The following is an 11,129-nucleotide window of genomic DNA, read 5'->3' on the forward strand; positions in this document are numbered from 1 at the left end:
CTTTTCTGCTTGACTCAGACATATACTAGATATTGCAAATAAGGGAAACCATGGGGGAAAAATATGGATACGGGTGAACCCATTGCAACAGTGAGATGCACAAGTCGAAAAATGAACTTTACAACAGTGGGGGGGGGTAGCGGGGAGGATTGGGTGGGGCGGCGGGGGAGGATGGGAAGTGATGGAAAGGGCAAACAAAGGAGGAGTCTACAATGCTTGATAAGAAATGTACTCATTATCTTGCCCATGTAATTGTAACCCCTCTGTACAGATTTTTCACAATAAAAAATAAAAATAATAAAAATTACTTATCACATATACTTTTGGATTGAGTTATCTTTGTATAAACTCAAACAGACAAAATACCCTCAAAATAAACAGAAATCACATCTTTGTTTTAAATGCAGCAGTTTACAAAGAGTATTTAGCCTGCACCAAAAATATCATTTTAGCAATTCTGCAGTTTGTGTGAAGAAGTTTTAACAATAGTTTTTTTTTCCTGACATGCAATTCACTTACAATATAATATCTCCTTTTATTGTATACATTTTAGTGCTTTGGAAGTGAATTGTACCTTCATAGGTTTTCAAAGCCTAATTTTCACAACTTGCATTTCTTCAAATAGAAATTCTGTAAATTTTAGAACAGACATTAAAATAGATATAAAATTCAGTTACTGGAATTTGCCCAGCATACATTCTCCCTTAGTGTGTCTTTTCAAAATTTGTCTTTGGGGATCATATCCAGGGTCTCACACATACTATTCAAGTTCACTGTCAATTAACTACATTCTCTGTCCAAAAAAGTTTTTTACTTCTGTTTAATACATTCATAGAAGTGTAATACCTGGATCCTGTGCAATTCTTTCACCTTTTGAAGACTTGAAAACTTGTTTGCTAAAATGATTGCAGTATTATACAAATTGATCACTATGAGAAGTATATCAATTTATCCACAAATGCACTACTATATTTTGGGTCCTCTTTTTATATTATGGTCATACTAGTGAGTTTTCTTTTTATTATTTCTTAGACACTAAAGGGGAGCTTATTTCATATGTCCCTCCTATTGACTATTAAATTACATATGTTATTTAAAGAAATATCTTATTCAGGAAAAATTTATATAGAATTAGAATATAGAAAAATACTTAAGTTTCAGAATCACTGTAGCATTAACATTGTAGAATTAACAAATCTGTGCCCTCTGTTGGATATGTTTTCATTTCTGTTATACTGTCCCTTGAGTTATGAAACGTTATCACTTGATATAATCCACTTCTTGCTTTTCTTTAGCCCCTAATGTTTCCATGTCAAATTTTTAGAAACCTTTACTGATAAATGTCATGAATTTTTACATTTAATTTTTATAGGTTTTTACAATTCACATTTAGTTTGATAATCATTCTTTATAAGGTTTAAGGTAGGCCATGTGCTGGTGGCTCATGCCTGTAATCCTAGCTACTCAGGAGGCTGAGATCTGAGGATCATGATTTAAAGCCAGCCTGGGCAAGAAAGTTCATGAGACTGTTATCTCCAATAAACCACTAGAAAACCAGAAGTTTTTGCTGTTGATCAAGCGGTAGAGTGCTCACCTTGAGCTGAAGAACACATGGACAGTGCCCAAGCCCAGAATTCAAACCCAATGACCGGCAGACAAACAAACAAAGGATTGAGGTAATAGTCTAAGATCATTCTTTAAATCTAGAGAGGCAATAGTGCCAATACAACCATTTAAGTTTCTGTTTTTATTTCATAAAGTCATAGCATCCTTTTCAAAATCTGTGGATCATAAAACTAAGAATTTATTTTTGACAAATCTGTTACCTTCTTCTATGTGTCTGTTCTTATAGTAGAACTATGTTGTCTTCACTACTAAACATGGTAATACTATTCAAAGCTAGTATGAAGGCTCAAGCTACACCATTTTACAAGATTTCTCTGACTGACCTGTATTCCTTGAATTTACATATGAGATTATTGAGCAGATGGACCAATATTCTACAGAGATATCTAAATATTTGATAATCACTCATATTTCACACGTTGTGAAAATACAAACCCCTGATATTATATATAGAAAATGTCTTAGAGACTTCTCAATGCAACTAAAATTAACTTAGGAATGAGTTAAGATTTAGGTAGCAGTACAGCATAATAAAGCTGAATGATAACTACTTGAGCTGCACTGCAGAAGAGAGTGAGAGGGAGAAGAATGGTGGAACACAGAGGAGCTGTATGTCATTGGTATTGTTTCAAAAAACAGAAAGACTTCAGAGAAGAGAAGGAGAAAAATAAAATGTCCTGAATCTAGTTTCTTTTTAATCTACCTGATAGATTGGACTGAAAGTCAGATAACATGGGAAAAATAAAATAGAAAATAAAGCATTGTATAGAGCTGTTACAATGTAAAGAACCTGTACTAGGAATATAATTAATTTCCAAATAAATAAGAGAAAGAATAACAATAACAATTGCTAACGTGGATAGAAGATGGATCACATTTTATCATACATAATTTTGAAAAAACATACTAGGAATGAAAATTTCAAAGTCATAATTTAAAATACAATTTGTATTATAACTAGATAGTATAGCTCAGAGGTAAAACATTGGCCTAACATATGTGATGCAATTGTGTGATCTCCCAAGCATTACAAAGTACACACAAAGCACACACAAAAAAACCACATAAACACACACACAACACATACACACATTTGTTATTATCATATTAAACAGGAAATTACCACAAATAGTAAAAGTATTTTAAAATATGAAATCATAATATTGCTCATACTATTTAAAAGTTTAGTAGAAATAAAAGACACAAGATACTTGAATTCTTTTTTTTAATTTTTACTTTTTATTGTGAACATATTGTACAGAGGAGTTACAATTTCATGGGCAAGATAATGAGTACATTTCTTATCAAGCACTGTAGCTTCCTCCTTTGTTTACCTTCACATCCCTTCCCAGCCTCCCCCGCTGCACCAAAGTTGTAAAGTTCGTTTTCAACATGAAAACTTGTACTTCTCATTGTTGCAATGGATCCACCTGTATCCTTATTTAAACCACTTGTTTTTCCCCTTCCCCCCCACAAATTATACCGACATCAAATACAATGAAAGCAGGGGTTACACTCTGGGGGAGGGACATACAAAGAAACAAAGAAATAATCTTATAAATGTGTTAGAAAGCAATGCATGAGAGAAAAAGCAATTAAATACCTATCTAAGGGTTCATTTTCCTAACATCACCTTACCTGACCTTTTCTGCTTGACTCATACATATACAAGATATTGCAAATAAGGGAAACAATGGAAACTATGTTTCTTTTGGCTTGGCTTACTTCACGTAGTAAAATTTTTTCCAAGTCTTTCCATTTCCTAACAAATGGGGCAATGTCATTATTTCTGATGGAGGCATAGAATTCCATTGGGTATATATACCATATTTTCTTGATCCATTCATCTACTGAGGGGCATTTGGGTTGGTTCATATCTTAGCAATGGTAAATAATGCTGCAGTAAAATAGTTGTGCTGCTAGCTTTAGTGTGGTCTTGTTTGTAAACAATTGGGTAAATGTCCAAATGTGGAATTGCTAGGTCATAGGGGAGCTCTATGTGAAGTCTTTTGAGGAACCTCCATATTACTTTCCTCCCACCACCAATGAGGTAAGGTTCCCTTCTGTCCACATCCCCTCCAGCATCTGTTGTTATTAGAGTTCTTGATGTTTGCCATTCTAACTGGGGTGAGATGGTATCTCAGTGTTGTTTTATGGCTAGGGAGGTTGAGCATTTCTTCATGTGTGTATTGGCCATCATTCTTTCTTCCTCAGAGAAGTTTCTCTTTAAGTTTTTAGCCCACTTCTTTATTGGGCAGTTATTATTGGGGGATTTAATTTTTTGAGTTCCAAGTATATTTTAGATATGAGACCCTTGTCCGTTGATCTTCTCCCAATCCATGGGCTTTTTATTGATCTTCCTAGCTACGTCCTTTGCCATGCAGAAGCTCTGAAACTTCATACAATCCCATTTGTCCAACCTTCATTTGATTTGTTGTGTTTCCGGGTCTCTATTAAGAAAATTTTGTCTGGCAGAAAAATGTATATATACACAATGGAATTCTATGTCTCCATCGGAAAAAATGACATTGCCCCATTTATTAGGAAATGGAAAAACTTGGAAAAAATTATATTAAGTGAAGTAAGCCAGGCCCAAAGAAACATAGGTCCCATGGTTTCCCTTATTTGTAATATCTAGTATATGTATGAGTCAAGCGGAAAAGGTCAGATAATGTGATGTCAGGAAAATGAACCGTTAGATGTGTATTTTAATGTTTTTTTCTTTCATGCATGTGTTTCTAACGCATTTATAAGATTATCTCTTTGTTGCTTTGTATGTCCCAGCCCCACAGTATAACCCCTGCTTTCACTATATTTGATGTCAGTATAACTTGTGGAGGAGATGGGGAAAAACCAGTTGTTTAAGGATACAGGTGGACCTGTTGCAACAATGAGAAATACAAGTTGTCATGTCCAAAACGAGCTTTACAACGTCGGTGCGGGGGGGGGGGAAGGAGGGGAAGGAGAAGGATTGGGATTGAGGTGGAGGGGGGAGGCTGGGAAGGGATGTGAAGGGTAAACAAAGGAGGAGGCTGCAATGCTTGGTAAGAAACGTACGCATTATCCTGCCCATGTAATTGTAACTCCTCTGTGCAGCATGTTCACAAATAAAATAAAAATTTTAAAAAATCCTGAAAAAAAAAGAAAATTTTGGCCTGCGCCAAGGAGACCTATAATTTCTCCTATTCCATCCTGTAATGTTTTCAGAGTGTCTGTTTTGACTTCGAGGTCTTTGATCCATTTGGAGTTGATTCTGCTGCAAGGTGATATATATGGATCTAGCTTTAGTTTTCTACAAGTACTTAACCTATTTTTCCAGCATCATTTACTGAAGAGGCTGTCTTTCTTCCATCCTATGTTTTTAGCTCCCTTATTTAAGATTAGATGGCTATAGGTCTGTAGGTTCATTACTGGGTTTTCATTTCTATTCCATTGGTCCTGAGGTCTGTTCTTGTTCCAGTAAAGAGCTGTTTTTATTTCTATGGCTTTATAGTAGAGTTTGAAATTTGGTATTGATATTCCTCCAGCGGTGTTCTTTCAGTTGCGGAGCGCTTTTGCTATTCGGGGTCTTTTATTGTTCCATATGAATTTTTGGATTGCCTCTTCTATTTCCTTGAAGAATGAGGTTGGAATTTTGAAAGGTATCACATTGAATTTGTAGATAGCCTTGGGAAGTATTGCCATTTCACGATGTTAATCTTTCCAATCCAGGAGCATGGGAGTTTTTGACACATTCTAAGTTCTGTTTTGATTTCCTTTTTCAAGTTTTTAAAGTTTTCATCATAGAGGCCCTTCACTTCTTTGGTTAAGCTAATTCCTAGGTATTTTAGTTTTTGTGGGGCTATCAGAAATGGAGTTGATTTCCTAATTTCAGCCACACTTTTCTCATTGTTGGGATACAGAAAAGCCATTGAATTTGGGGGGTTAATTTTATACCCTGGTAATTTGCCAAAGTTTTGAATCAGTTTGAGTAATTTGGGAGTGGATTCTTATATATTAAGTAAATTGAAAATTAAGAAATGAAAAACATGAGAAATTTGTAAAAAAGTTTTAAGTAATAAACATTTTGAAATATGTGTCCTTTTATTTTGACAAAAGATTGATGTTACTCGTGTTTTAACTCAAGATTTAGAATATGATAACCAGGTGCTCTATATCTTGCTAGGGATGGCTATATCTCTAATCATTTCACTCAGTGGTTAATTTTAGGATAGAGGTTCCCTTTCCACAAGAACATGCACCTGATCTGTCTTTTTAGCCTTCCCATTATCAATGGCAGACTTGCACACCAACTTGTCTAGATTCCTACCTTGGTTGACCTGGATTCTGTAGTCCTTCCAATTTTATCCTGTAGATAGTGCAGGATGGTGGAAATAATCCAATGCACCCAACAATAAATAGAGAAGGAAGTCCACTAAACTTTTGGAATGGGATCTGTTCTCAAGCCTCTTCAATAATTAAGAGTTCAGATGGGAGCCCCTGGTGCCACGCAGTAAGACTATTTTTTTAAAGCAACTACACATATATATGACTTAGTCATGTGAAAACATCAGGACAAGAATAAAAGATCAGTGAAGCATAAAGGACAGGCCCAACTTTAACTAGCTACTTAGAGGCTGAATAAGCTTAGCTAGTTACTCAGGAGGCTGAGATATGAAGACCACTATTCAAAGCCAGTCCAATCATGAAAATAAATGTGATTATCTCCAAAAAAACAGAAGTGGAACAATGGCTCAAGTGGTAAACCACTACCCTTGGTCACAGAAGATTAGGGAGAGTGCCCAGGCACTATCAAGACTCAGGAATGATGAATGAATGAATGAGCACTTTCACATGCACGTGCGTGTATATGAGTGCATGTGTATGCACACACACTCTCTCTAATACACACACACCCTCACACACACACAAATGAGTATTTCAATGCGAAGTTCTTTTTTTATGGTGTTGTAATCTATTTCCCTGTATTAGTTTACAAATTAACAAAATCAGCTAAGCACCTACTTACATACAACTCATTATGTTTTCCTAAAGTCAACTCTCTTTTAGGAAGCATGCTTTTATTTGAACCAAATGTAAATTATTCAGAAGTTAGATTTGTCTCCCTCAATTCTGTAGAATTAGATGATTGCTTAGCTTCCTCTAAGCAATATAATTTTGTGAAATCCTGTGTCAAGCAACTTATTTCTTTCACTAGACGGGACGCCTCTGTCAAACAATTAATAATAGATTTTCTTCTCCGTGCTAGCATCTGTAGTTTTATTATCTTCTTATATTTCATGATCTTTCTGTGTATGAAAAAGACTGCTGTGAAAATAAAAAGACCCTTCGCAGCACTTATCATTTATATACCAATCATAGATATGAAGGTGTTTAAATATTACTGAAATTGCTTTGGAATGAATCATGTTCACCTTGACTATTGTGAAAAAGAAGAATTGGTTTCTCAGAACTTTAGGTAAGAACTTGATTGAAAGAAAGAAAAGGAAAACTGAGGAACAACTCAACACATACATTCAAATGAAACAAAACAACCCAAGAAAACAAATTAATTAAGTACTGAAGAACCTGCAGGAAATGCAAAGACTTAAAAAAATCAGCTATGACAAGCTTATGAAAATCCTAACTACATGGGAGTCTACTCTTGTGAGGATAGAGGTTAAAGCCCAGATTGGACAAAGATGTGTACACAATGCCATGCACCTGATATTCTAAATTCCAGGAAGAATAACATAATGTGGACTGAGCCCAAGATCATATACAAGTATCTGAAAAATAATCAAGATAATTTAGGGCTGGAGACATGACAAAGCAGTAAGAACACCCATTTATGGGGCACAAGACACTCAATTCAAACTCTAATATTATGGGTATTAAAGTAAAAAGCTATGATTTTAAATAATTGGAATAATTGTAAGATTTGAATATTTGAGTGGAAAATGCATGAGAGAGATAGAATGAACCCATGGTGCAATGCTTTCAACTTAAGTGCAAATATTTTCTGGTACTGCAGACAAAACAGAGTTACCTTGAAAATGAGCATGGTTGTGCATTTGGGTGATGGACATACTTTACTTACACAGGTGTAAATTAAATAGATTTTATTTGGGTAGTTTTTACTTCTTGAACTAAGAGCCTTGATGATGTCCCTGAAATTTTTCTCTCAAGGCTACCACTCTTTTACTTTGAGCCACAGTTCCAATTATGATTTTCTGTTGATTGTTTGGTGATTCCTGCCCAGGATGACTTCAAACCATGATCGTCAGATCTCAGTCTCCCGAGTAACCAGGATGCCAGGCATGAGCCGTCGATAGTTTTAATAATTTAGTAAATTGTACAGTTACTGAAGTTATTCATTATCATTATAACCTGTGTAATATATGTGTGTATGTATATAACAATGCATACGGATAGAAATATTTTAACATATTTTTGTATCTACAATATGAAATCATACATTATAAAATAAAATGGAGACAAAAGTTAATAAGGAGCAAAACAAAGGAAATTATCACATGTTTCTTGTTGTTGAATGGAATACGAATTGCAAAAATCAGTTTGGGAAAATCATCTGTACGTTAACAAAATTAGTAAGAGCTATTAATTCCAATCCATCTATTTGCCCATGTTGTGCAACCTCACACATGAGTGTCAAAATCAAACCACAATTTTTGCCTTTGCTTTTAACTCACCTGTTATAATTTACAGGTTAGATGAAGTTATCAAATAAAGATTAAAATAATATTATGTGAGGCTATGAATTGGAACTGAAAATTATATTAAATGTGATAATAGCAAATTCAATTGCATACTTCTTACTTTTACTCTCTGATGTCCCTCATTCCCACATTAGGAAAGTACATAGAAGGTTCTCACTAAATTATATGCACAATTATGAAATAATGTATTGAAAAAATATGGGAACAATGAGGTTTTAGCTTATTTAGACCTTAGGGGGAAGTGTGTTTTTGAGGACTTGCAATACATTGTGATGAAGATGAAGGGAGGGATGTTCTTATTCTGGAAAACTGGCTAGAGGATTGCTCCCATAAAGGTATTGATGAATTCTACCAAAAGATTACAATAAAATCACTTTCACAACCATGTTCACTGCTGCACTATTCACCGTAGCCAAGTTACTGAAACAACCCAGATACACTTTGGTGGAGTGATGGTTGGAGAAAGTGTGGCACATATACACAATTTGATTGCACCCATCCATTCTGAAGACTGTTACATTATTTGCAACGAAATGGATAGATCTAAAAATATATTAAGTGAACTAAGTCACTAAGTGAACTAAGCCAGACACACAAAGGACCCATGTTTTGTCTCATATTTGGAAGCTAGAACTTTATACAGGTTTACACAAATATATTAACCAAAGTGTGCTATTTGCAGAGGAGAATTTCAAAGGTGTAATTTCTTATAAAATTGAAGTTTTAATCCAACAAAAATATATCAGGAAACTATCACTTGGAAGATGTTAGGGGAAGTCAAAAGGAAGGAATAAAGAGAGTTATGGAGGAAGAGAGTGAAGGTATAATATTCAATGAAGATAGTATGAAACTAGAAACAATTAAAGTGGGGTGAGGTTTGGAAGGGTGTGGAAAAGTTATATAAAGATCCATTATACTTAAAAAAATACTGATTTGTTGAATGGAAATTCCATTGTCCAAGTATTTAAGATAATAAAAATATAATTAAAAACAATGGAGACATCTGATCTTAAATTCTATTTCCATCTCTTTTAAAAATTAAATTATTTGCTCTATAAATTGATTAGAGGGATGGATTTTGTGGTGAGCTAGATCATTTCACATCTGTCTCTCTCTTCCTCTCTCCCTTTCATGGTTCTCATAGGTAATATGATTGCTCCATAATTATCCTAATTTATTTTGCTTTTATATTTTTGGTTGCATCATTTCACTTTCTACTCTGCCATTTCCCAATTCATTTCCATAGAAGGCATTATTTCCTATTTTCTCATTCCTAGAATAAGCTGCACATGAAGACACCACTGGTCCTCATTTTCAGTCTGTACCTTTGAATACGGAGGAAAGTCTTTCCTCTGCTCTCTACCAATTCCCTATTCCCAGTTAGAATAATTTAGAATAGTAAAAATTAAAAAGGAGAAAATAAATAATAGTGAAAAAAACAGATGCAGAAAATATACTGGATTTTTCTGACCAGTTCATCCGATGTGAACTATTGGAGAAATACATGGACACCTCATTCTCACTGGCACTCAAAATCTCTGGCTAGGCAATTCTGATGAAGATGAGGAACAAGATGAAAAAGTAAGAAAAGGTATCAATTGCAAGAGAAAAATGGAGAAGTATCAAGTAAATTTCTTCTTTGGTCTGCCGAAAATAATCGCCTTACTACAGTGTAGAGACTACTTTCCAAAAAGGCCACTCATGTGAATGCTAGGGATAACGATGAATATACCCCTCTTCATCGAGAACAGTGGACACTTACATACTGTCCATGAGTTGGTGGCTGAAGATAGATATTCATGCAATAATCGTGAATATCTGGACAACCCTGCACAGTACTTATACATGGAATAATACCAGAGTGGCTTCTTTATTTCATCATGATGCAGATACAAATGGCCAAACTAAAGGCTTCTTGAGCCCCTTGCAACTTTCTGCTGAGAATAGAAATAGCAAAGTTATGCTAGATCTCCTTCTGTTGAACCATTATATCAAACCAGGTCTGAAGCACAACTTGGAAGAAACTGCATTTGATATTGCCAAAAGAATAATTATGTATAACTACCTCTTTGAATTTGTGGAAGGCTGAACAAATTGTTCTCCTAAATCCTAATGGTTTGGTTAAGTTTCTTAAATTTCAAAAGTGCCACTCCATCCTATGTGTCCATACAAAATATATTTACAATACAACAGCAATATCTTTCTTTAAAAATTCATGGATTCCATGGTATTCTTCCAAATGAACTGCCTGACTTTGATATCAAAATATATTTGAGTTGTTTTTATACACCTATAATGATTTTTGTGATTTTTTAATCAGAACTAATTTTAAGTTATCTGTTGAAATGAGTAGTACAGAAACTAAAGATAATTCTGGTGCTTGTCTGAAAGAGTATATTTTAAAATATTTAGTATTCTGTTTGTATAATGTCCATAATCTATTTCATTCTCTCCTAGATATGATACTTTGAATTCGACATTGTTTTACAATATATAGGTTCATTAATAAATGTGGCCTTTCAGATTGCATTCCATATAGAAACAGTTTAAGATTCTTTTAATTCCTAAGTCTTTATAGAATTTTATTTCTTTGGGATAAAACGACAATGTTATCATATTTCAAAAGTTTTATAAAAGTTATGCTATGTAAAGGCCTTTCTAAAAAGGTGAAGATTGAATACACTGATGTCAAACTAACTTTTATTTCTATTAATTACATCTTTTATTACACTTGTATATTTGTAATCAATTTTTAATTACTGTTTAATTTCTTGCATCTGAAGA

At 34.2% G+C, this 11,129-nt stretch overlaps 1 pseudogene; it reads left to right on the forward strand.

Annotated features, from left to right (window-relative positions):
- Positions 1-9,147: 9,147 nt before the first annotated feature.
- Positions 9,148-10,458, forward strand: LOC106002697 (annotated as a pseudogene).
- The last annotated feature ends 671 nt before the right edge of the window (positions 10,459-11,129 follow it).

Source organism: Dipodomys ordii, unplaced genomic scaffold, assembly GCF_000151885.1.
Source record: "Dipodomys ordii isolate 6190 unplaced genomic scaffold, Dord_2.0 Scaffold1000000201, whole genome shotgun sequence".
Lineage (NCBI taxonomy): Eukaryota > Metazoa > Chordata > Mammalia > Rodentia > Heteromyidae > Dipodomys > Dipodomys ordii.